Genomic DNA, 15,787 nt, shown 5'->3' on the forward strand with positions numbered 1-15,787 from the left:
TCCTCCTCCTTTCCTATGGGCTTTCTGCAGTGCGAACGCACCTCCGAAACGGAAAGAAACCTACTCACGGCCTTAAAAGTCAACGGGACCTGGGATTCCCAGCCGGTCACCCACACTGGTACTTGCCAGGCCTCAAGCTGGCTGGCGGCCGCGATCTGACGAGAGCAGGTACATTCAGCTTAGAATGCCCGTTGACAGCTCCTCCTCCTTTCCTATGGGCTTTCTGCAGTGCGAACGCACCTCCGAAAAGGAAAGCAACCTACTCACGGCCTTAAAAGTCAACGGGACCTGGGATTCCCAGCCGGTCACCCATACTGGTACTTGCCAGGCCTCAAGCTGGCTGGCGGCCGCGATCTGACGAGAGCAGGCACATTCAGCTTAGAATGCCCGTTGACAGCTCCTCCTCCTTTCCTATGGGCTTTCTGCAGTGCGAACGCACCTCCGAAAAGGAAAGAAACCTACTCACGGCCTTAAAAGTCAATGGGACCTGGGATTCCCAGCCGGTCACCCATACTGGTACTTGCCAGGCCTCAAGCTGGCTGGCGGCCGCGATCTGACGAGAGCAGGCACATTCAGCTTAGAATGCCCGTTGACAGCTCCTCCTCCTTTCCTATGGGCTTTCTGCAGTGCGAACGCACCTCCGAAACGGAAAGAAACCTACTCACGGCCTTAAAAGTCAACGGGACCTGGGATTCCCAGCCGGTCACCCATACTGGTACTTGCCAGGCCTCAAGCTGGCTGGCGGCCACGATCTGACGAGAGCAGGCACATTCAGCTTAGAATGCCCGTTGACAGCTCCTCCTCCTTTCCTATGGGCTTTCTGCAGTGCGAACGCACCTCCGAAAAGGAAAGAAACCTACTCACGGCCTTAAAAGTCAACGGGACCTGGGATTCCCAGCCGGTCACCCATACTGGTACTTGCCAGGCCTCAAGCTGGCTGGCGGCCGCGATCTGACGAGAGCAGGCACATTCAGCTTAGAATTCCCGTTGACAGCTCCTCCTCCTTTCCTATGGGCTTTCTGCAGTGCGAACGCACCTCTGAAAAGGAAAGCAACCTACTCACGGCCTTAAAAGTCAACGGGACCTGGGATTCTCAGCCGGTCACCCATACTGGTACTTGCCAGGCCTCAAGCTGGCTGGCGGCCGCGATCTGACGAGAGCAGGCAAATTCAGCTTAGAATGCCCGTTGACAGCTCCTCCTCCTTTCCTATGGGCTTTCTGCAGTGCGAACGCACCTCCGAAACGGAAAGAAACCTACTCACGGCCTTAAAAGTCAACGGGACCTGGGATTCCCAGCCGGTCACCCATACTGGTACTTGCCAGGCCTCAAGCTGGCTGGCGGCCGCGATCTGACGAGAGCAGGCACATTCAGCTTAGAATGCCCGTTGACAGCTCCTCCTCCTTTCCTATGGGCTTTCTGCAGTGCGAACGCACCTCCGAAAAGGAAAGAAACCTACTCACGGCCTTAAAAGTCAACGGGACCTGGGATTCCTAGCCGGTCACCCATACTGGTACTTGCCAGGCCTCAAGCTGGCTGGCGGCCGCGATCTGACGAGAGCAGGCACATTCAGCTTAGAATGCCCGTTGACAGCTCCTCCTCCTTTCCTATGGGCTTTCTGCAGTGCGAACGCACCTCCGAAACGGAAAGAAACCTACTCACGGCCTTAAAAGTCAACGGGACCTGGGATTCCCAGCCGGTCACCCATACTGGTACTTGCCAGGCCTCAAGCTGGCTGGCGGCCACGATCTGACGAGAGCAGGCACATTCAGCTTAGAATGCCCGTTGACAGCTCCTCCTCCTTTCCTATGGGCTTTCTGCAGTGCGAACGCACCTCCGAAAAGGAAAGAAACCTACTCACGGCCTTAAAAGTCAACGGGACCTGGGATTCCCAGCCGGTCACCCATACTGGTACTTGCCAGGCCTCAAGCTGGCTGGCGGCCGCGATCTGACGAGAGCAGGCACATTCAGCTTAGAATGCCCGTTGACAGCTCCTCCTCCTTTCCTATGGGCTTTCTGCAGTGCGAACGCACTTCCGAAAAGGAAAGAAACCTACTCACGGCCTTAAAAGTCAACGGGACCTGGGATTCCCAGCCGGTCACCCATACTGGTACTTGCCAGGCCTCAAGCTGGCTGGCGGCCGCGATATGACGAGAGCAGGCACATTCAGCTTAGAATGCCCGTTGACAGCTCCTCCTCCTTTCCTATGGGCTTTCTGCAGTGCGAACGCACCTCCGAAAAGGAAAGCAACCTACTCACGGCCTTAAAAGTCAACGGGACCTGGGATTCCCAGCCGGTCACCCATACTGGTACTTGCCAGGCCTCAAGCTGGCTGGCGGCCGCGATCTGACGAGAGCAGGCACATTCAGCTTAGAATGCCCGTTGACAGCTCCTCCTCCTTTCCTATGGGCTTTCTGCAGTGCGAACGCACCTCCGAAAAGGAAAGCAACCTACTCACGGCCTTAAAAATCAACGGGACCTGGGATTCCCAGCCGGTCACCCATACTGGTACTTGCCAGGCCTCAAGCTGGCTGGCGGCCGCGATCTGACGAGAGCAGGCACATTCAGCTTAGAATGCCCGTTGACAGCTCCTCCTCCTTTCCTATGGGCTTTCTGCAGTGCGAACGCACCTCCGAAACGGAAAGAAACCTACTCACGGCCTTAAAAGTCAACGGGACCTGGGATTCCCAGCCGGTCACCCATACTGGTACTTGCCAGGCCTCAAGCTGGCTGGCGGCCGCGATCTGACGAGAGCAGGCACATTCAGCTTAGAATGCCCGTTGACAGCTCCTCCTCCTTTCCTATGGGCTTTCTGCAGTGCGAACGCACCTCCGAAAAGGAAAGAAACCTACTCACGGCCTTAAAAGTCAACGGGACCTGGGATTCCCAGCCGGTCACCCATACTGGTACTTGCCAGGCCTCAAGCTGGCTGGCGGCCGCGATCTGACGAGAGCAGGCACATTCAGCTTAGAATGCCCGTTGACAGCTCCTCCTCCTTTCCTATGGGCTTTCTGCAGTGCGAACGCACCTCCGAAACGGAAAGAAACCTACTCACGGCCTTAAAAGTCAACGGGACATGGGATTCCCAGCCGGTCACCCACACTGGTACTTGCCAGGCCTCAAGCTGGCTGGCGGCCGCGATCTGACGAGAGCAGGTACATTCAGCTTAGAATGCCCGTTGACAGCTCCTCCTCCTTTCCTATGGGCTTTCTGCAGTGCGAACGCACCTCCGAAAAGGAAAGCAACCTACTCACGGCCTTAAAAGTCAACGGGACCTGGGATTCCCAGCCGGTCACCCATACTGGTACTTGCCAGGCCTCAAGCTGGCTGGCGGCCGCGATCTGACGAGAGCAGGCACATTCAGCTTAGAATGCCCGTTGACAGCTCCTCCTCCTTTCCTATGGGCTTTCTGCAGTGCGAACGCACCTCCGAAAAGGAAAGAAACCTACTCACGGCTTTAAAAGTCAACGGGACCTGGGATTCCTAGCCGGTCACCCATACTGGTACTTGCCAGGCCTCAAGCTGGCTGGCGGCCGCGATCTGACGAGAGCAGGCACATTCAGCTTAGAATGCCCGTTGACAGCTCCTCCTCCTTTCCTATGGGCTTTCTGCAGTGCGAACGCACCTCCGAAAAGGAAAGCAACCTACTCACGGCCTTAAAAGTCAACGGGACCTGGGATTCCCAGCCGGTCACCCATACTGGTACTTGCCAGTCCTCAAGCTGGCTGGCGGCCGCGATCTGACGAGAGCAGGCACATTCAGCTTAGAATGCCCGTTGACAGCTCCTCCTCCTTTCCTATGGGCTTTCTGCAGTGCGAACGCACCTCCGAAACGGAAAGAAACCTACTCACGGCCTTAAAAGTCAACGGGACCTGGGATTCCCAGCCGGTCACCCATACTGGTACTTGCCAGGCCTCAAGCTGGCTGGCGGCCGCGATCTGACGAGAGCAGGCACATTCAGCTTAGAATGCCCGTTGACAGCTCCTCCTCCTTTCCTATGGGCTTTCTGCAGTGCGAACGCACCTCCGAAAAGGAAATAAACCTACTCACGGCCTTAAAAGTCAACGGGACCTGGGATTCCCAGCCGGTCACCCATACTAGTACTTGCCAGGCCTCAAGCTGGCTGGCGGCCGCGATCTGACGAGAGCAGGCACATTCAGCTTAGAATGCCCGTTGATAGCTCCTCCTCCTTTCCTATGGGCTTTCTGCAGTGCGAACGCACTTCCGAAAAGGAAAGAAACCTACTCACGGCCTTAAAAGTCAACGGGACCTGGGATTCCCAGCCGGTCACCCATACTGGTACTTGCCAGGCCTCAAGCTGGCTGGCGGCCGCGATCTGACAAGAGCAGGCACATTCAGCTTAGATTGCCCGTTGACAGCTCCTCCTCCTTTCCTATGGGCTTTCTGCAGTGCGAACGCACCTCCGAAAAGGAAAGAAACCTACTCACGGCCTTAAAAGTCAACTGGACCTGGGATTCCCAGCCGGTCACCCATACTGGTACTTGCCAGGCCTCAAGCTGGCTGGCGGCCGCGATCTGACGAGAGCAGGCACATTCAGCTTAGAATGCCCGTTGACAGCTCCTCCTCCTTTCCTATGGGCTTTCTGCAGTGCGAACGCACCTCCGAAACGGAAAGAAACCTACTCACGGCCTTAAAAGTCAATGGGACCTGGGATTCCCAGCCGGTCACCCATACTGGTACTTGCCAGGCCTCAAGCTGGCTGGCGGCCGCGATCTGACGAGAGCAGGTACATTCAGCTTAGAATGCCCGTTGACAGCTCCTCCTCCTTTCCTATGGGCTTTCTGCAGTGCGAACGCACCTCCGAAAAGGAAAGCAACCTACTCACGGCCTTAAAAGTCAACGGGACCTGGGATTCCCAGCCGGTCACCCATACTGGTACTTGCCAGGCCTCAAGCTGGCTGGCGGCCGCGATCTGACGAGAGCAGGCACATTCAGCTTAGAATGCCCGTTGACAGCTCCTCCTCCTTTCCTATGGGCTTTCTGCAGTGCGAACGCACCTCCGAAAAGGAAAGCAACCTACTCACGGCCTTAAAAGTCAACGGGACCTGGGATTCCCAGCCGGTCACCCATACTGGTACTTGCCAGGCCTCAAGCTGGCTGGCGGCCGCGATCTGACGAGAGCAGGCACATTCAGCTTAGAATGCCCGTTGACAGCTCCTCCTCCTTTCCTATGGGCTTTCTGCAGTGCGAACGCACCTCCGAAACGGAAAGAAACCTACTCACGGCCTTAAAAGTCAACGGGACCTGGGATTCCCAGCCGGTCACCCATACTGGTACTTGCCAGGCCTCAAGCTGGCTGGCGGCCGCGATCTGACGAGAGCAGGCACATTCAGCTTAGAATGCCCGTTGACAGCTCCTCCTCCTTTCCTATGGGCTTTCTGCAGTGCGAACGCACCTCCGAAAAGGAAAGAAACCTACTCACGGCCTTAAAAGTCAACGGGACCTGGGATTCCCAGCCGGTCACCCACACTGGTACTTGCCAGGCCTCAAGCTGGCTGGCGGCCGCGATCTGACGAGAGCAGGTACATTCAGCTTAGAATGCCCGTTGACAGCTCCTCCTCCTTTCCTATGGGCTTTCTGCAGTGCGAACGCACCTCCGAAAAGGAAAGCAACCTACTCACGGCCTTAAAAGTCAACGGGACCTGGGATTCCCAGCCGGTCACCCATACTGGTACTTGCCAGGCCTCAAGCTGGCTGGCGGCCGCGATCTGACGAGAGCAGGCACATTCAGCTTAGAATGCCCGTTGACAGCTCCTCCTCCTTTCCTATGGGCTTTCTGCAGTGCGAACGCACCTCCGAAACGGAAAGAAACCTACTCACGGCCTTAAAAGTCAACGGGACCTGGGATTCCCAGCCGGTCACCCATACTGGTACTTGCCAGGCCTCAAGCTGGCTGGCGGCCACGATCTGACGAGAGCAGGCACATTCAGCTTAGAATGCCCGTTGACAGCTCCTCCTCCTTTCCTATGGGCTTTCTGCAGTGCGAACGCACCTCCGAAAAGGAAAGCAACCTACTCACGGCCTTAAAAGTCAACGGGACCTGGGATTCTCAGCCGGTCACCCATACTGGTACTTGCCAGGCCTCAAGCTGGCTGGCGGCCGCGATCTGACGAGAGCAGGCACATTCAGCTTAGAATGCCCGTTGACAGCTCCTCCTCCTTTCCTATGGGCTTTCTGCAGTGCGAACGCACCTCCGAAACGGAAAGAAACCTACTCACGGCCTTAAAAGTCAACGGGACCTGGGATTCCCAGCCGGTCACCCATACTGGTACTTGCCAGGCCTCAAGCTGGCTGGCGGCCGCGATCTGACGAGAGCAGGCACATTCAGCTTAGAATGCCCGTTGACAGCTCCTCCTCCTTTCCTATGGGCTTTCTGCAGTGCGAACGCACCTCCGAAAAGGAAAGAAACCTACTCACGGCCTTAAAAGTCAACGGGACCTGGGATTCCTAGCCGGTCACCCATACTGGTACTTGCCAGGCCTCAAGCTGGCTGGCGGCCGCGATCTGACGAGAGCAGGCACATCCAGCTTAGAATGCCCGTTGACAGCTCCTCCTCCTTTCCTATGGGCTTTCTGCAGTGCGAACGCACCTCCGAAACGGAAAGAAACCTACTCACGGCCTTAAAAGTCAACGGGACCTGGGATTCCCAGCCGGTCACCCATACTGGTACTTGCCAGGCCTCAAGCTGGCTGGCGGCCACGATCTGACGAGAGCAGGCACATTCAGCTTAGAATGCCCGTTGACAGCTCCTCCTCCTTTCCTATGGGCTTTCTGCAGTGCGAACGCACCTCCGAAAAGGAAAGAAACCTACTCACGGCCTTAAAAGTCAACGGGACCTGGGATTCCCAGCCGGTCACCCATACTGGTACTTGCCAGGCCTCAAGCTGGCTGGCGGCCGCGATCTGACGAGAGCAGGCACATTCAGCTTAGAATGCCCGTTGACAGCTCCTCCTCCTTTCCTATGGGCTTTCTGCAGTGCGAACGCACTTCCGAAAAGGAAAGAAACCTACTCACGGCCTTAAAAGTCAACGGGACCTGGGATTCCTAGCCGGTCACCCATACTGGTACTTGCCAGGCCTCAAGCTGGCTGGCGGCCGCGATCTGACGAGAGCAGGCACATTCAGCTTAGAATGCCCGTTGACAGCTCCTCCTCCTTTCCTATGGGCTTTCTGCAGTGCGAACGCACCTCCGAAAAGGAAAGCAACCTACTCACGGCCTTAAAAGTCAACGGGACCTGGGATTCCCAGCCGGTCACCCATACTGGTACTTGCCAGGCCTCAAGCTGGCTGGCGGCCGCGATCTGACGAGAGCAGGCACATTCAGCTTAGAATGCCCGTTGACAGCTCCTCCTCCTTTCCTATGGGCTTTCTGCAGTGCGAACGCACCTCCGAAAAGGAAAGCAACCTACTCACGGCCTTAAAAATCAACGGGACCTGGGATTCCCAGCCGGTCACCCATACTGGTACTTGCCAGGCCTCAAGCTGGCTGGCGGCCGCGATCTGACGAGAGCAGGCACATTCAGCTTAGAATGCCCGTTGACAGCTCCTCCTCCTTTCCTATGGGCTTTCTGCAGTGCGAACGCACCTCCGAAACGGAAAGAAACCTACTCACGGCCTTAAAAGTCAACGGGACCTGGGATTCCCAGCCGGTCACCCATACTGGTACTTGCCAGGCCTCAAGCTGGCTGGCGGCCGCGATCTGACGAGAGCAGGCACATTCAGCTTAGAATGCCCGTTGACAGCTCCTCCTCCTTTCCTATGGGCTTTCTGCAGTGCGAACGCACCTCCGAAAAGGAAAGAAACCTACTCACGGCCTTAAAAGTCAACGGGACCTGGGATTCCCAGCCGGTCACCCATACTGGTACTTGCCAGGCCTCAAGCTGGCTGGCGGCCGCGATCTGACGAGAGCAGGCACATTCAGCTTAGAATGCCCGTTGACAGCTCCTCTTCCTTTCCTATGGGCTTTCTGCAGTGCGAACGCACCTCCGAAACGGAAAGAAACCTACTCACGGCCTTAAAAGTCAACGGGACATGGGATTCCCAGCCGGTCACCCACACTGGTACTTGCCAGGCCTCAAGCTGGCTGGCGGCCGCGATCTGACGAGAGCAGGTACATTCAGCTTAGAATGCCCGTTGACAGCTCCTCCTCCTTTCCTATGGGCTTTCTGCAGTGCGAACGCACCTCCGAAAAGGAAAGCAACCTACTCACGGCCTTAAAAGTCAACGGGACCTGGGATTCCCAGCCGGTCACCCATACTGGTACTTGCCAGGCCTCAAGCTGGCTGGCGGCCGCGATCTGACGAGAGCAGGCACATTCAGCTTAGAATGCCCGTTGACAGCTCCTCCTCCTTTCCTATGGGCTTTCTGCAGTGCGAACGCACCTCCGAAAAGGAAAGAAACCTACTCACGGCTTTAAAAGTCAACGGGACCTGGGATTCCTAGCCGGTCACCCATACTGGTACTTGCCAGGCCTCAAGCTGGCTGGCGGCCGCGATCTGACGAGAGCAGGCACATTCAGCTTAGAATGCCCGTTGACAGCTCCTCCTCCTTTCCTATGGGCTTTCTGCAGTGCGAACGCACCTCCGAAAAGGAAAGCAACCTACTCACGGCCTTAAAAGTCAACGGGACCTGGGATTCCCAGCCGGTCACCCATACTGGTACTTGCCAGGCCTCAAGCTGGCTGGCGGCCGCGATCTGACGAGAGCAGGCACATTCAGCTTAGAATGCCCGTTGACAGCTCCTCCTCCTTTCCTATGGGCTTTCTGCAGTGCGAACGCACCTCCGAAACGGAAAGAAACCTACTCACGGCCTTAAAAGTCAACGGGACCTGGGATTCCCAGCCGGTCACCCATACTGGTACTTGCCAGGCCTCAAGCTGGCTGGCGGCCGCGATCTGACGAGAGCAGGCACATTCAGCTTAGAATGCCCGTTGACAGCTCCTCCTCCTTTCCTATGGGCTTTCTGCAGTGCGAACGCACCTCCGAAAAGGAAATAAACCTACTCACGGCCTTAAAAGTCAACGGGACCTGGGATTCCCAGCCGGTCACCCATACTAGTACTTGCCAGGCCTCAAGCTGGCTGGCGGCCGCGATCTGACGAGAGCAGGCACATTCAGCTTAGAATGCCCGTTGATAGCTCCTCCTCCTTTCCTATGGGCTTTCTGCAGTGCGAACGCACTTCCGAAAAGGAAAGAAACCTACTCACGGCCTTAAAAGTCAACGGGACCTGGGATTCCCAGCCGGTCACCCATACTGGTACTTGCCAGGCCTCAAGCTGGCTGGCGGCCGCGATCTGACAAGAGCAGGCACATTCAGCTTAGATTGCCCGTTGACAGCTCCTCCTCCTTTCCTATGGGCTTTCTGCAGTGCGAACGCACCTCCGAAAAGGAAAGAAACCTACTCACGGCCTTAAAAGTCAACTGGACCTGGGATTCCCAGCCGGTCACCCATACTGGTACTTGCCAGGCCTCAAGCTGGCTGGCGGCCGCGATCTGACGAGAGCAGGCACATTCAGCTTAGAATGCCCGTTGACAGCTCCTCCTCCTTTCCTATGGGCTTTCTGCAGTGCGAACGCACCTCCGAAACGGAAAGAAACCTACTCACGGCCTTAAAAGTCAATGGGACCTGGGATTCCCAGCCGGTCACCCATACTGGTACTTGCCAGGCCTCAAGCTGGCTGGCGGCCGCGATCTGACGAGAGCAGGTACATTCAGCTTAGAATGCCCGTTGACAGCTCCTCCTCCTTTCCTATGGGCTTTCTGCAGTGCGAACGCACCTCCGAAAAGGAAAGCAACCTACTCACGGCCTTAAAAGTCAACGGGACCTGGGATTCCCAGCCGGTCACCCATACTGGTACTTGCCAGGCCTCAAGCTGGCTGGCGGCCGCGATCTGACGAGAGCAGGCACATTCAGCTTAGAATGCCCGTTGACAGCTCCTCCTCCTTTCCTATGGGCTTTCTGCAGTGCGAACGCACCTCCGAAAAGGAAAGCAACCTACTCACGGCCTTAAAAGTCAACGGGACCTGGGATTCCCAGCCGGTCACCCATACTGGTACTTGCCAGGCCTCAAGCTGGCTGGCGGCCGCGATCTGACGAGAGCAGGCACATTCAGCTTAGAATGCCCGTTGACAGCTCCTCCTCCTTTCCTATGGGCTTTCTGCAGTGCGAACGCACCTCCGAAACGGAAAGAAACCTACTCACGGCCTTAAAAGTCAACGGGACCTGGGATTCCCAGCCGGTCACCCATACTGGTACTTGCCAGGCCTCAAGCTGGCTGGCGGCCGCGATCTGACGAGAGCAGGCACATTCAGCTTAGAATGCCCGTTGACAGCTCCTCCTCCTTTCCTATGGGCTTTCTGCAGTGCGAACGCACCTCCGAAAAGGAAAGAAACCTACTCACGGCCTTAAAAGTCAACGGGACCTGGGATTCCCAGCCGGTCACCCACACTGGTACTTGCCAGGCCTGAAGCTGGCTGGCGGCCGCGATCTGACGAGAGCAGGTACATTCAGCTTAGAATGCCCGTTGACAGCTCCTCCTCCTTTCCTATGGGCTTTCTGCAGTGCGAACGCACCTCCGAAAAGGAAAGCAACCTACTCACGGCCTTAAAAGTCAACGGGACCTGGGATTCCCAGCCGGTCACCCATACTGGTACTTGCCAGGCCTCAAGCTGGCTGGCGGCCGCGATCTGACGAGAGCAGGCACATTCAGCTTAGAATGCCCGTTGACAGCTCCTCCTCCTTTCCTATGGGCTTTCTGCAGTGCGAACGCACCTCCGAAACGGAAAGAAACCTACTCACGGCCTTAAAAGTCAACGGGACCTGGGATTCCCAGCCGGTCACCCATACTGGTACTTGCCAGGCCTCAAGCTGGCTGGCGGCCACGATCTGACGAGAGCAGGCACATTCAGCTTAGAATGCCCGTTGACAGCTCCTCCTCCTTTCCTATGGGCTTTCTGCAGTGCGAACGCACCTCCGAAAAGGAAAGAAACCTACTCACGGCCTTAAAAGTCAACGGGACCTGGGATTCCCAGCCGGTCACCCATACTGGTACTTGCCAGGCCTCAAGCTGGCTGGCGGCCGCGATCTGACGAGAGCAGGCACATTCAGCTTAGAATGCCCGTTGACAGCTCCTCCTCCTTTCCTATGGGCTTTCTGCAGTGCGAACGCACTTCCGAAAAGGAAAGAAACCTACTCACGGCCTTAAAAGTCAACGGGACCTGGGATTTCCAGCCGGTCACCCATACTGGTACTTGCCAGGCCTCAAGCTGGCTGGCGGCCGCGATCTGACGAGAGCAGGCACATTCAGCTTAGAATGCCCGTTGACAGCTCCTCCTCCTTTCATATGGGCTTTCTGCAGTGCGAACGCACCTCCGAAAAGGAAAGCAACCTACTCACGGCCATAAAAGTCAACGGGACCTGGGATTCCCAGCCGGTCACCCATACTGGTACTTGCCAGGCCTCAAGCTGGCTGGCGGCCGCGATCTGACGAGAGCAGGCACATTCAGCTTAGAATGCCTGTTGACAGCTCCTCCTCCTTTCCTATGGGCTTTCTGCAGTGCGAACGCACCTCCGAAAAGGAAAGAAACCTACTCACGGCCTTAAAAGTCAACGGGACCTGGGATTCCCAGCCGGTCACCCATACTGGTACTTGCCAGGCCTCAAGCTGGCTGGCGGCCGCAATCTGACGAGAGCAGGCACATTCAGCTTAGAATGCCCGTTGACAGCTCCTCCTCCTTTCCTATGGGCTTTCTGCAGTGCGAACGCACCTCCGAAACGGAAAGAAACCTACTCACGGCCTTAAAAGTCAATGGGACCTGGGATTCCCAGCCGGTCACCCATACTGGTACTTGCCAGGCCTCAAGCTGGCTGGCGGCCGCGATCTGACGAGAGCAGGTACATTCAGCTTAGAATGCCCGTTGACAGCTCCTCCTCCTTTCCTATGGGCTTTCTGCAGTGCGAACGCACCTCCGAAAAGGAAAGCAACCTACTCACGGCCTTAAAAGTCAACGGGACCTGGGATTCCCAGCCGGTCACCCATACTGGTACTTGCCAGGCCTCAAGCTGGCTGGCGGCCGCGATCTGACGAGAGCAGGCACATTCAGCTTAGAATGCCCGTTGACAGCTCCTCCTCCTTTCCTATGGGCTTTCTGCAGTGCGAACGCACCTCCGAAAAGGAAAGCAACCTACTCACGGCCTTAAAAGTCAACGGGACCTGGGATTCCCAGCCGGTCACCCATACTGGTACTTGCCAGGCCTCAAGCTGGCTGGCGGCCGCGATCTGACGAGAGCAGGCACATTCAGCTTAGAATGCCCGTTGACAGCTCCTCCTCCTTTCCTATGGGCTTTCTGCAGTGCGAACGCACCTCCGAAACGGAAAGAAACCTACTCACGGCCTTAAAAGTCAACGGGACCTGGGATTCCCAGCCGGTCACCCATACTGGTACTTGCCAGGCCTCAAGCTGGCTGGCGGCCGCGATCTGACGAGAGCAGGCACATTCAGCTTAGAATGCCCGTTGACAGCTCCTCCTCCTTTCCTATGGGCTTTCTGCAGTGCGAACGCACCTCCGAAAAGGAAAGAAACCTACTCACGGCCTTAAAAGTCAACGGGACCTGGGATTCCCAGCCGGTCACCCATACTGGTACTTGCCAGGCCTCAAGCTGGCTGGCGGCCGCGATCTGACGAGAGCAGGCACATTCAGCTTAGAATGCCCGTTGATAGCTCCGCCTCCTTTCCTATGGGCTTTCTGCAGTGCGAACGCACTTCCGAAAAGAAAAGAAACCTACTCACGGCCTTAAAAGTCAACGGGACCTGGGATTCCCAGCCGGTCACCCATACTGGTACTTGCCAGGCCTCAAGCTGGCTGGCGGCCGCGATCTGACGAGAGCAGGCACATTCAGCTTAGATTGCCCGTTGACAGCTCCTCCTCCTTTCCTATGGGCTTTCTGCAGTGCGAACGCACCTCCGAAAAGGAAAGAAACCTACTCACGGCCTTAAAAGTCAACTGGACCTGGGATTCCCAGCCGGTCACCCATACTGGTACTTGCCAGGCCTCAAGCTGGCTGGCGGCCGCGATCTGACGAGAGCAGGCACATTCAGCTTAGAATGCCCGTTGACAGCTCCTCCTCCTTTCCTATGGGCTTTCTGCAGTGCGAACGCACTTCCGAAAAGGAAAGAAACCTACTCACGGCCTTAAAAGTCAACGGGACCTGGGATTCCCAGCCGGTCACCCATACTGGTACTTGCCAGGCCTCAAGCTGGCTGGCGGCCGCGATCTGACGAGAGCAGGCACATTCAGCTTAGAATGCCCGTTGACAGCTCCTCCTCCTTTCCTATGGGCTTTCTGCAGTGCGAACGCACCTCCGAAAAGGAAAGCAACCTACTCACGGCCTTAAAAGTCAACAGGACCTGGGATTCCCAGCCGGTCACCCATACTGGTACTTGCCAGGCCTCAAGCTGGCTGGCGGCCGCGATCTGACGAGAGCAGGCACATTCAGCTAAGAATGCCCGTTGACAGCTCCTCCTCCTTTCCTATGGGCTTTCTGCAGTGCGAACGCACCTCCGAAAAGGAAAGAAACCTACTCACGGCCTTAAAAGTCAACGGGACCTGGGATTCCCAGCCGGTCACCCATACTGGTACTTGCCAGGCCTCAAGCTGGCTGGCGGCCACGATCTGACGAGAGCAGGCACATTCAGCTTAGAATGCCCGTTGACAGCTCCTCCTCCTTTCCTATGGGCTTTCTGCAGTGCGAACGCACCTCCGAAAAGGAAAGAAACCTACTCACGGCCTTAAAAGTCAACGGGACCTGGGATTCCCAGCCGGTCACCCATACTGGTACTTGCCAGGCCTCAAGCTGGCTGGCGGCCGCGATCTGACGAGAGCAGGCACATTCAGCTTAGAATGCCCGTTGACAGCTCCTCCTCCTTTCCTATGGGCTTTCTGCAGTGCGAACGCACTTCCGAAAAGGAAAGAAACCTACTCACGGCCTTAAAAGTCAACGGGACCTGGGATTTCCAGCCGGTCACCCATACTGGTACTTGCCAGGCCTCAAGCTGGCTGGCGGCCGCGATCTGACGAGAGCAGGCACATTCAGCTTAGAATGCCCGTTGACAGCTCCTCCTCCTTTCATATGGGCTTTCTGCAGTGCGAACGCACCTCCGAAAAGGAAAGCAACCTACTCACGGCCATAAAAGTCAACGGGACCTGGGATTCCCAGCCGGTCACCCATACTGGTACTTGCCAGGCCTCAAGCTGGCTGGCGGCCGCGATCTGACGAGAGCAGGCACATTCAGCTTAGAATGCCTGTTGACAGCTCCTCCTCCTTTCCTATGGGCTTTCTGCAGTGCGAACGCACCTCCGAAAAGGAAAGAAACCTACTCACGGCCTTAAAAGTCAACGGGACCTGGGATTCCCAGCCGGTCACCCATACTGGTACTTGCCAGGCCTCAAGCTGGCTGGCGGCCGCAATCTGACGAGAGCAGGCACATTCAGCTTAGAATGCCCGTTGACAGCTCCTCCTCCTTTCCTATGGGCTTTCTGCAGTGCGAACGCACCTCCGAAACGGAAAGAAACCTACTCACGGCCTTAAAAGTCAATGGGACCTGGGATTCCCAGCCGGTCACCCATACTGGTACTTGCCAGGCCTCAAGCTGGCTGGCGGCCGCGATCTGACGAGAGCAGGTACATTCAGCTTAGAATGCCCGTTGACAGCTCCTCCTCCTTTCCTATGGGCTTTCTGCAGTGCGAACGCACCTCCGAAAAGGAAAGCAACCTACTCACGGCCTTAAAAGTCAACGGGACCTGGGATTCCCAGCCGGTCACCCATACTGGTACTTGCCAGGCCTCAAGCTGGCTGGCGGCCGCGATCTGACGAGAGCAGGCACATTCAGCTTAGAATGCCCGTTGACAGCTCCTCCTCCTTTCCTATGGGCTTTCTGCAGTGCGAACGCACCTCCGAAAAGGAAAGCAACCTACTCACGGCCTTAAAAGTCAACGGGACCTGGGATTCCCAGCCGGTCACCCATACTGGTACTTGCCAGGCCTCAAGCTGGCTGGCGGCCGCGATCTGACGAGAGCAGGCACATTCAGCTTAGAATGCCCGTTGACAGCTCCTCCTCCTTTCCTATGGGCTTTCTGCAGTGCGAACGCACCTCCGAAACGGAAAGAAACCTACTCACGGCCTTAAAAGTCAACGGGACCTGGGATTCCCAGCCGGTCACCCATACTGGTACTTGCCAGGCCTCAAGCTGGCTGGCGGCCGCGATCTGACGAGAGCAGGCACATTCAGCTTAGAATGCCCGTTGACAGCTCCTCCTCCTTTCCTATGGGCTTTCTGCAGTGCGAACGCACCTCCGAAAAGGAAAGAAACCTACTCACGGCCTTAAAAGTCAACGGGACCTGGGATTCCCAGCCGGTCACCCATACTGGTACTTGCCAGGCCTCAAGCTGGCTGGCGGCCGCGATCTGACGAGAGCAGGCACATTCAGCTTAGAATGCCCGTTGATAGCTCCGCCTCCTTTCCTATGGGCTTTCTGCAGTGCGAACGCACTTCCGAAAAGAAAAGAAACCTACTCACGGCCTTAAAAGTCAACGGGACCTGGGATTCCCAGCCGGTCACCCATACTGGTACTTGCCAGGCCTCAAGCTGGCTGGCGGCCGCGATCTGACGAGAGCAGGCACATTCAGCTTAGATTGCCCGTTGACAGCTCCTCCTCCTTTCCTATGGGCTTTCTGCAGTGCGAACGCACCTCCGAAAAGGAAAGAAACCTACTC

The 15,787-nt window shown here is 56.6% G+C and overlaps 78 pseudogenes; all 78 read right to left on the minus strand.

Annotated features, from left to right (window-relative positions):
* Window positions 1-77: 77 nt before the first annotated feature.
* Window positions 78-196, minus strand: LOC136596618 (5S ribosomal RNA; annotated as a pseudogene).
* Window positions 197-276: 80 nt separating this feature from the next.
* LOC136596308 (5S ribosomal RNA) lies at window positions 277-395 on the minus strand (annotated as a pseudogene).
* An 80-nt stretch (window positions 396-475) lies between these two features.
* Window positions 476-594, minus strand: LOC136597088 (5S ribosomal RNA; annotated as a pseudogene).
* Window positions 595-674: 80 nt separating this feature from the next.
* Window positions 675-793, minus strand: LOC136596970 (5S ribosomal RNA; annotated as a pseudogene).
* An 80-nt stretch (window positions 794-873) lies between these two features.
* On the minus strand, window positions 874-992 carry LOC136596781 (5S ribosomal RNA; annotated as a pseudogene).
* An 80-nt stretch (window positions 993-1,072) lies between these two features.
* Window positions 1,073-1,191, minus strand: LOC136597435 (5S ribosomal RNA; annotated as a pseudogene).
* An 80-nt stretch (window positions 1,192-1,271) lies between these two features.
* LOC136596309 (5S ribosomal RNA) lies at window positions 1,272-1,390 on the minus strand (annotated as a pseudogene).
* An 80-nt stretch (window positions 1,391-1,470) lies between these two features.
* Window positions 1,471-1,589, minus strand: LOC136596783 (5S ribosomal RNA; annotated as a pseudogene).
* An 80-nt stretch (window positions 1,590-1,669) lies between these two features.
* Window positions 1,670-1,788, minus strand: LOC136596971 (5S ribosomal RNA; annotated as a pseudogene).
* Window positions 1,789-1,868: 80 nt separating this feature from the next.
* Window positions 1,869-1,987, minus strand: LOC136596310 (5S ribosomal RNA; annotated as a pseudogene).
* A 279-nt stretch (window positions 1,988-2,266) lies between these two features.
* LOC136596313 (5S ribosomal RNA) lies at window positions 2,267-2,385 on the minus strand (annotated as a pseudogene).
* An 80-nt stretch (window positions 2,386-2,465) lies between these two features.
* LOC136596707 (5S ribosomal RNA) lies at window positions 2,466-2,584 on the minus strand (annotated as a pseudogene).
* An 80-nt stretch (window positions 2,585-2,664) lies between these two features.
* Window positions 2,665-2,783, minus strand: LOC136596314 (5S ribosomal RNA; annotated as a pseudogene).
* Window positions 2,784-2,863: 80 nt separating this feature from the next.
* On the minus strand, window positions 2,864-2,982 carry LOC136596315 (5S ribosomal RNA; annotated as a pseudogene).
* Window positions 2,983-3,062: 80 nt separating this feature from the next.
* Window positions 3,063-3,181, minus strand: LOC136597067 (5S ribosomal RNA; annotated as a pseudogene).
* Window positions 3,182-3,261: 80 nt separating this feature from the next.
* LOC136596316 (5S ribosomal RNA) lies at window positions 3,262-3,380 on the minus strand (annotated as a pseudogene).
* Window positions 3,381-3,460: 80 nt separating this feature from the next.
* On the minus strand, window positions 3,461-3,579 carry LOC136596784 (5S ribosomal RNA; annotated as a pseudogene).
* An 80-nt stretch (window positions 3,580-3,659) lies between these two features.
* LOC136597451 (5S ribosomal RNA) lies at window positions 3,660-3,778 on the minus strand (annotated as a pseudogene).
* An 80-nt stretch (window positions 3,779-3,858) lies between these two features.
* Window positions 3,859-3,977, minus strand: LOC136596317 (5S ribosomal RNA; annotated as a pseudogene).
* Window positions 3,978-4,057: 80 nt separating this feature from the next.
* LOC136596739 (5S ribosomal RNA) lies at window positions 4,058-4,176 on the minus strand (annotated as a pseudogene).
* Window positions 4,177-4,256: 80 nt separating this feature from the next.
* Window positions 4,257-4,375, minus strand: LOC136597517 (5S ribosomal RNA; annotated as a pseudogene).
* Window positions 4,376-4,455: 80 nt separating this feature from the next.
* On the minus strand, window positions 4,456-4,574 carry LOC136597333 (5S ribosomal RNA; annotated as a pseudogene).
* Window positions 4,575-4,654: 80 nt separating this feature from the next.
* Window positions 4,655-4,773, minus strand: LOC136596723 (5S ribosomal RNA; annotated as a pseudogene).
* Window positions 4,774-4,853: 80 nt separating this feature from the next.
* Window positions 4,854-4,972, minus strand: LOC136596318 (5S ribosomal RNA; annotated as a pseudogene).
* An 80-nt stretch (window positions 4,973-5,052) lies between these two features.
* LOC136596319 (5S ribosomal RNA) lies at window positions 5,053-5,171 on the minus strand (annotated as a pseudogene).
* Window positions 5,172-5,251: 80 nt separating this feature from the next.
* LOC136596320 (5S ribosomal RNA) lies at window positions 5,252-5,370 on the minus strand (annotated as a pseudogene).
* Window positions 5,371-5,450: 80 nt separating this feature from the next.
* Window positions 5,451-5,569, minus strand: LOC136596631 (5S ribosomal RNA; annotated as a pseudogene).
* Window positions 5,570-5,649: 80 nt separating this feature from the next.
* Window positions 5,650-5,768, minus strand: LOC136596321 (5S ribosomal RNA; annotated as a pseudogene).
* Window positions 5,769-5,848: 80 nt separating this feature from the next.
* Window positions 5,849-5,967, minus strand: LOC136596972 (5S ribosomal RNA; annotated as a pseudogene).
* Window positions 5,968-6,047: 80 nt separating this feature from the next.
* LOC136596922 (5S ribosomal RNA) lies at window positions 6,048-6,166 on the minus strand (annotated as a pseudogene).
* An 80-nt stretch (window positions 6,167-6,246) lies between these two features.
* On the minus strand, window positions 6,247-6,365 carry LOC136596322 (5S ribosomal RNA; annotated as a pseudogene).
* Window positions 6,366-6,445: 80 nt separating this feature from the next.
* LOC136596788 (5S ribosomal RNA) lies at window positions 6,446-6,564 on the minus strand (annotated as a pseudogene).
* An 80-nt stretch (window positions 6,565-6,644) lies between these two features.
* Window positions 6,645-6,763, minus strand: LOC136596975 (5S ribosomal RNA; annotated as a pseudogene).
* Window positions 6,764-6,843: 80 nt separating this feature from the next.
* LOC136596325 (5S ribosomal RNA) lies at window positions 6,844-6,962 on the minus strand (annotated as a pseudogene).
* An 80-nt stretch (window positions 6,963-7,042) lies between these two features.
* On the minus strand, window positions 7,043-7,161 carry LOC136596785 (5S ribosomal RNA; annotated as a pseudogene).
* Window positions 7,162-7,241: 80 nt separating this feature from the next.
* On the minus strand, window positions 7,242-7,360 carry LOC136596326 (5S ribosomal RNA; annotated as a pseudogene).
* Window positions 7,361-7,440: 80 nt separating this feature from the next.
* LOC136596708 (5S ribosomal RNA) lies at window positions 7,441-7,559 on the minus strand (annotated as a pseudogene).
* An 80-nt stretch (window positions 7,560-7,639) lies between these two features.
* On the minus strand, window positions 7,640-7,758 carry LOC136596327 (5S ribosomal RNA; annotated as a pseudogene).
* Window positions 7,759-7,838: 80 nt separating this feature from the next.
* LOC136596328 (5S ribosomal RNA) lies at window positions 7,839-7,957 on the minus strand (annotated as a pseudogene).
* Window positions 7,958-8,037: 80 nt separating this feature from the next.
* On the minus strand, window positions 8,038-8,156 carry LOC136597068 (5S ribosomal RNA; annotated as a pseudogene).
* An 80-nt stretch (window positions 8,157-8,236) lies between these two features.
* Window positions 8,237-8,355, minus strand: LOC136596329 (5S ribosomal RNA; annotated as a pseudogene).
* An 80-nt stretch (window positions 8,356-8,435) lies between these two features.
* Window positions 8,436-8,554, minus strand: LOC136596786 (5S ribosomal RNA; annotated as a pseudogene).
* Window positions 8,555-8,634: 80 nt separating this feature from the next.
* LOC136596330 (5S ribosomal RNA) lies at window positions 8,635-8,753 on the minus strand (annotated as a pseudogene).
* An 80-nt stretch (window positions 8,754-8,833) lies between these two features.
* LOC136596331 (5S ribosomal RNA) lies at window positions 8,834-8,952 on the minus strand (annotated as a pseudogene).
* An 80-nt stretch (window positions 8,953-9,032) lies between these two features.
* LOC136596741 (5S ribosomal RNA) lies at window positions 9,033-9,151 on the minus strand (annotated as a pseudogene).
* Window positions 9,152-9,231: 80 nt separating this feature from the next.
* Window positions 9,232-9,350, minus strand: LOC136597518 (5S ribosomal RNA; annotated as a pseudogene).
* An 80-nt stretch (window positions 9,351-9,430) lies between these two features.
* On the minus strand, window positions 9,431-9,549 carry LOC136597334 (5S ribosomal RNA; annotated as a pseudogene).
* An 80-nt stretch (window positions 9,550-9,629) lies between these two features.
* On the minus strand, window positions 9,630-9,748 carry LOC136596724 (5S ribosomal RNA; annotated as a pseudogene).
* An 80-nt stretch (window positions 9,749-9,828) lies between these two features.
* LOC136596332 (5S ribosomal RNA) lies at window positions 9,829-9,947 on the minus strand (annotated as a pseudogene).
* An 80-nt stretch (window positions 9,948-10,027) lies between these two features.
* Window positions 10,028-10,146, minus strand: LOC136596333 (5S ribosomal RNA; annotated as a pseudogene).
* Window positions 10,147-10,226: 80 nt separating this feature from the next.
* On the minus strand, window positions 10,227-10,345 carry LOC136597562 (5S ribosomal RNA; annotated as a pseudogene).
* Window positions 10,346-10,425: 80 nt separating this feature from the next.
* On the minus strand, window positions 10,426-10,544 carry LOC136597799 (5S ribosomal RNA; annotated as a pseudogene).
* An 80-nt stretch (window positions 10,545-10,624) lies between these two features.
* On the minus strand, window positions 10,625-10,743 carry LOC136596335 (5S ribosomal RNA; annotated as a pseudogene).
* An 80-nt stretch (window positions 10,744-10,823) lies between these two features.
* On the minus strand, window positions 10,824-10,942 carry LOC136596976 (5S ribosomal RNA; annotated as a pseudogene).
* An 80-nt stretch (window positions 10,943-11,022) lies between these two features.
* Window positions 11,023-11,141, minus strand: LOC136596337 (5S ribosomal RNA; annotated as a pseudogene).
* Window positions 11,142-11,221: 80 nt separating this feature from the next.
* LOC136597142 (5S ribosomal RNA) lies at window positions 11,222-11,340 on the minus strand (annotated as a pseudogene).
* Window positions 11,341-11,420: 80 nt separating this feature from the next.
* Window positions 11,421-11,539, minus strand: LOC136597246 (5S ribosomal RNA; annotated as a pseudogene).
* Window positions 11,540-11,619: 80 nt separating this feature from the next.
* On the minus strand, window positions 11,620-11,738 carry LOC136597046 (5S ribosomal RNA; annotated as a pseudogene).
* An 80-nt stretch (window positions 11,739-11,818) lies between these two features.
* Window positions 11,819-11,937, minus strand: LOC136596725 (5S ribosomal RNA; annotated as a pseudogene).
* An 80-nt stretch (window positions 11,938-12,017) lies between these two features.
* On the minus strand, window positions 12,018-12,136 carry LOC136596338 (5S ribosomal RNA; annotated as a pseudogene).
* An 80-nt stretch (window positions 12,137-12,216) lies between these two features.
* On the minus strand, window positions 12,217-12,335 carry LOC136596339 (5S ribosomal RNA; annotated as a pseudogene).
* Window positions 12,336-12,415: 80 nt separating this feature from the next.
* LOC136596340 (5S ribosomal RNA) lies at window positions 12,416-12,534 on the minus strand (annotated as a pseudogene).
* An 80-nt stretch (window positions 12,535-12,614) lies between these two features.
* On the minus strand, window positions 12,615-12,733 carry LOC136596819 (5S ribosomal RNA; annotated as a pseudogene).
* An 80-nt stretch (window positions 12,734-12,813) lies between these two features.
* LOC136596805 (5S ribosomal RNA) lies at window positions 12,814-12,932 on the minus strand (annotated as a pseudogene).
* Window positions 12,933-13,012: 80 nt separating this feature from the next.
* LOC136597335 (5S ribosomal RNA) lies at window positions 13,013-13,131 on the minus strand (annotated as a pseudogene).
* Window positions 13,132-13,211: 80 nt separating this feature from the next.
* On the minus strand, window positions 13,212-13,330 carry LOC136596341 (5S ribosomal RNA; annotated as a pseudogene).
* Window positions 13,331-13,410: 80 nt separating this feature from the next.
* Window positions 13,411-13,529, minus strand: LOC136596670 (5S ribosomal RNA; annotated as a pseudogene).
* An 80-nt stretch (window positions 13,530-13,609) lies between these two features.
* Window positions 13,610-13,728, minus strand: LOC136596977 (5S ribosomal RNA; annotated as a pseudogene).
* Window positions 13,729-13,808: 80 nt separating this feature from the next.
* On the minus strand, window positions 13,809-13,927 carry LOC136596342 (5S ribosomal RNA; annotated as a pseudogene).
* Window positions 13,928-14,007: 80 nt separating this feature from the next.
* Window positions 14,008-14,126, minus strand: LOC136597143 (5S ribosomal RNA; annotated as a pseudogene).
* Window positions 14,127-14,206: 80 nt separating this feature from the next.
* Window positions 14,207-14,325, minus strand: LOC136597247 (5S ribosomal RNA; annotated as a pseudogene).
* Window positions 14,326-14,405: 80 nt separating this feature from the next.
* LOC136597048 (5S ribosomal RNA) lies at window positions 14,406-14,524 on the minus strand (annotated as a pseudogene).
* Window positions 14,525-14,604: 80 nt separating this feature from the next.
* Window positions 14,605-14,723, minus strand: LOC136596726 (5S ribosomal RNA; annotated as a pseudogene).
* Window positions 14,724-14,803: 80 nt separating this feature from the next.
* On the minus strand, window positions 14,804-14,922 carry LOC136596343 (5S ribosomal RNA; annotated as a pseudogene).
* An 80-nt stretch (window positions 14,923-15,002) lies between these two features.
* Window positions 15,003-15,121, minus strand: LOC136596344 (5S ribosomal RNA; annotated as a pseudogene).
* An 80-nt stretch (window positions 15,122-15,201) lies between these two features.
* LOC136596346 (5S ribosomal RNA) lies at window positions 15,202-15,320 on the minus strand (annotated as a pseudogene).
* An 80-nt stretch (window positions 15,321-15,400) lies between these two features.
* Window positions 15,401-15,519, minus strand: LOC136596821 (5S ribosomal RNA; annotated as a pseudogene).
* Window positions 15,520-15,599: 80 nt separating this feature from the next.
* On the minus strand, window positions 15,600-15,718 carry LOC136596806 (5S ribosomal RNA; annotated as a pseudogene).
* Between the last annotated feature and the right edge of the window lie 69 nt (window positions 15,719-15,787).

Source organism: Eleutherodactylus coqui, unplaced genomic scaffold, assembly GCF_035609145.1.
Source record: "Eleutherodactylus coqui strain aEleCoq1 unplaced genomic scaffold, aEleCoq1.hap1 HAP1_SCAFFOLD_117, whole genome shotgun sequence".
Lineage (NCBI taxonomy): Eukaryota > Metazoa > Chordata > Amphibia > Anura > Eleutherodactylidae > Eleutherodactylus > Eleutherodactylus coqui.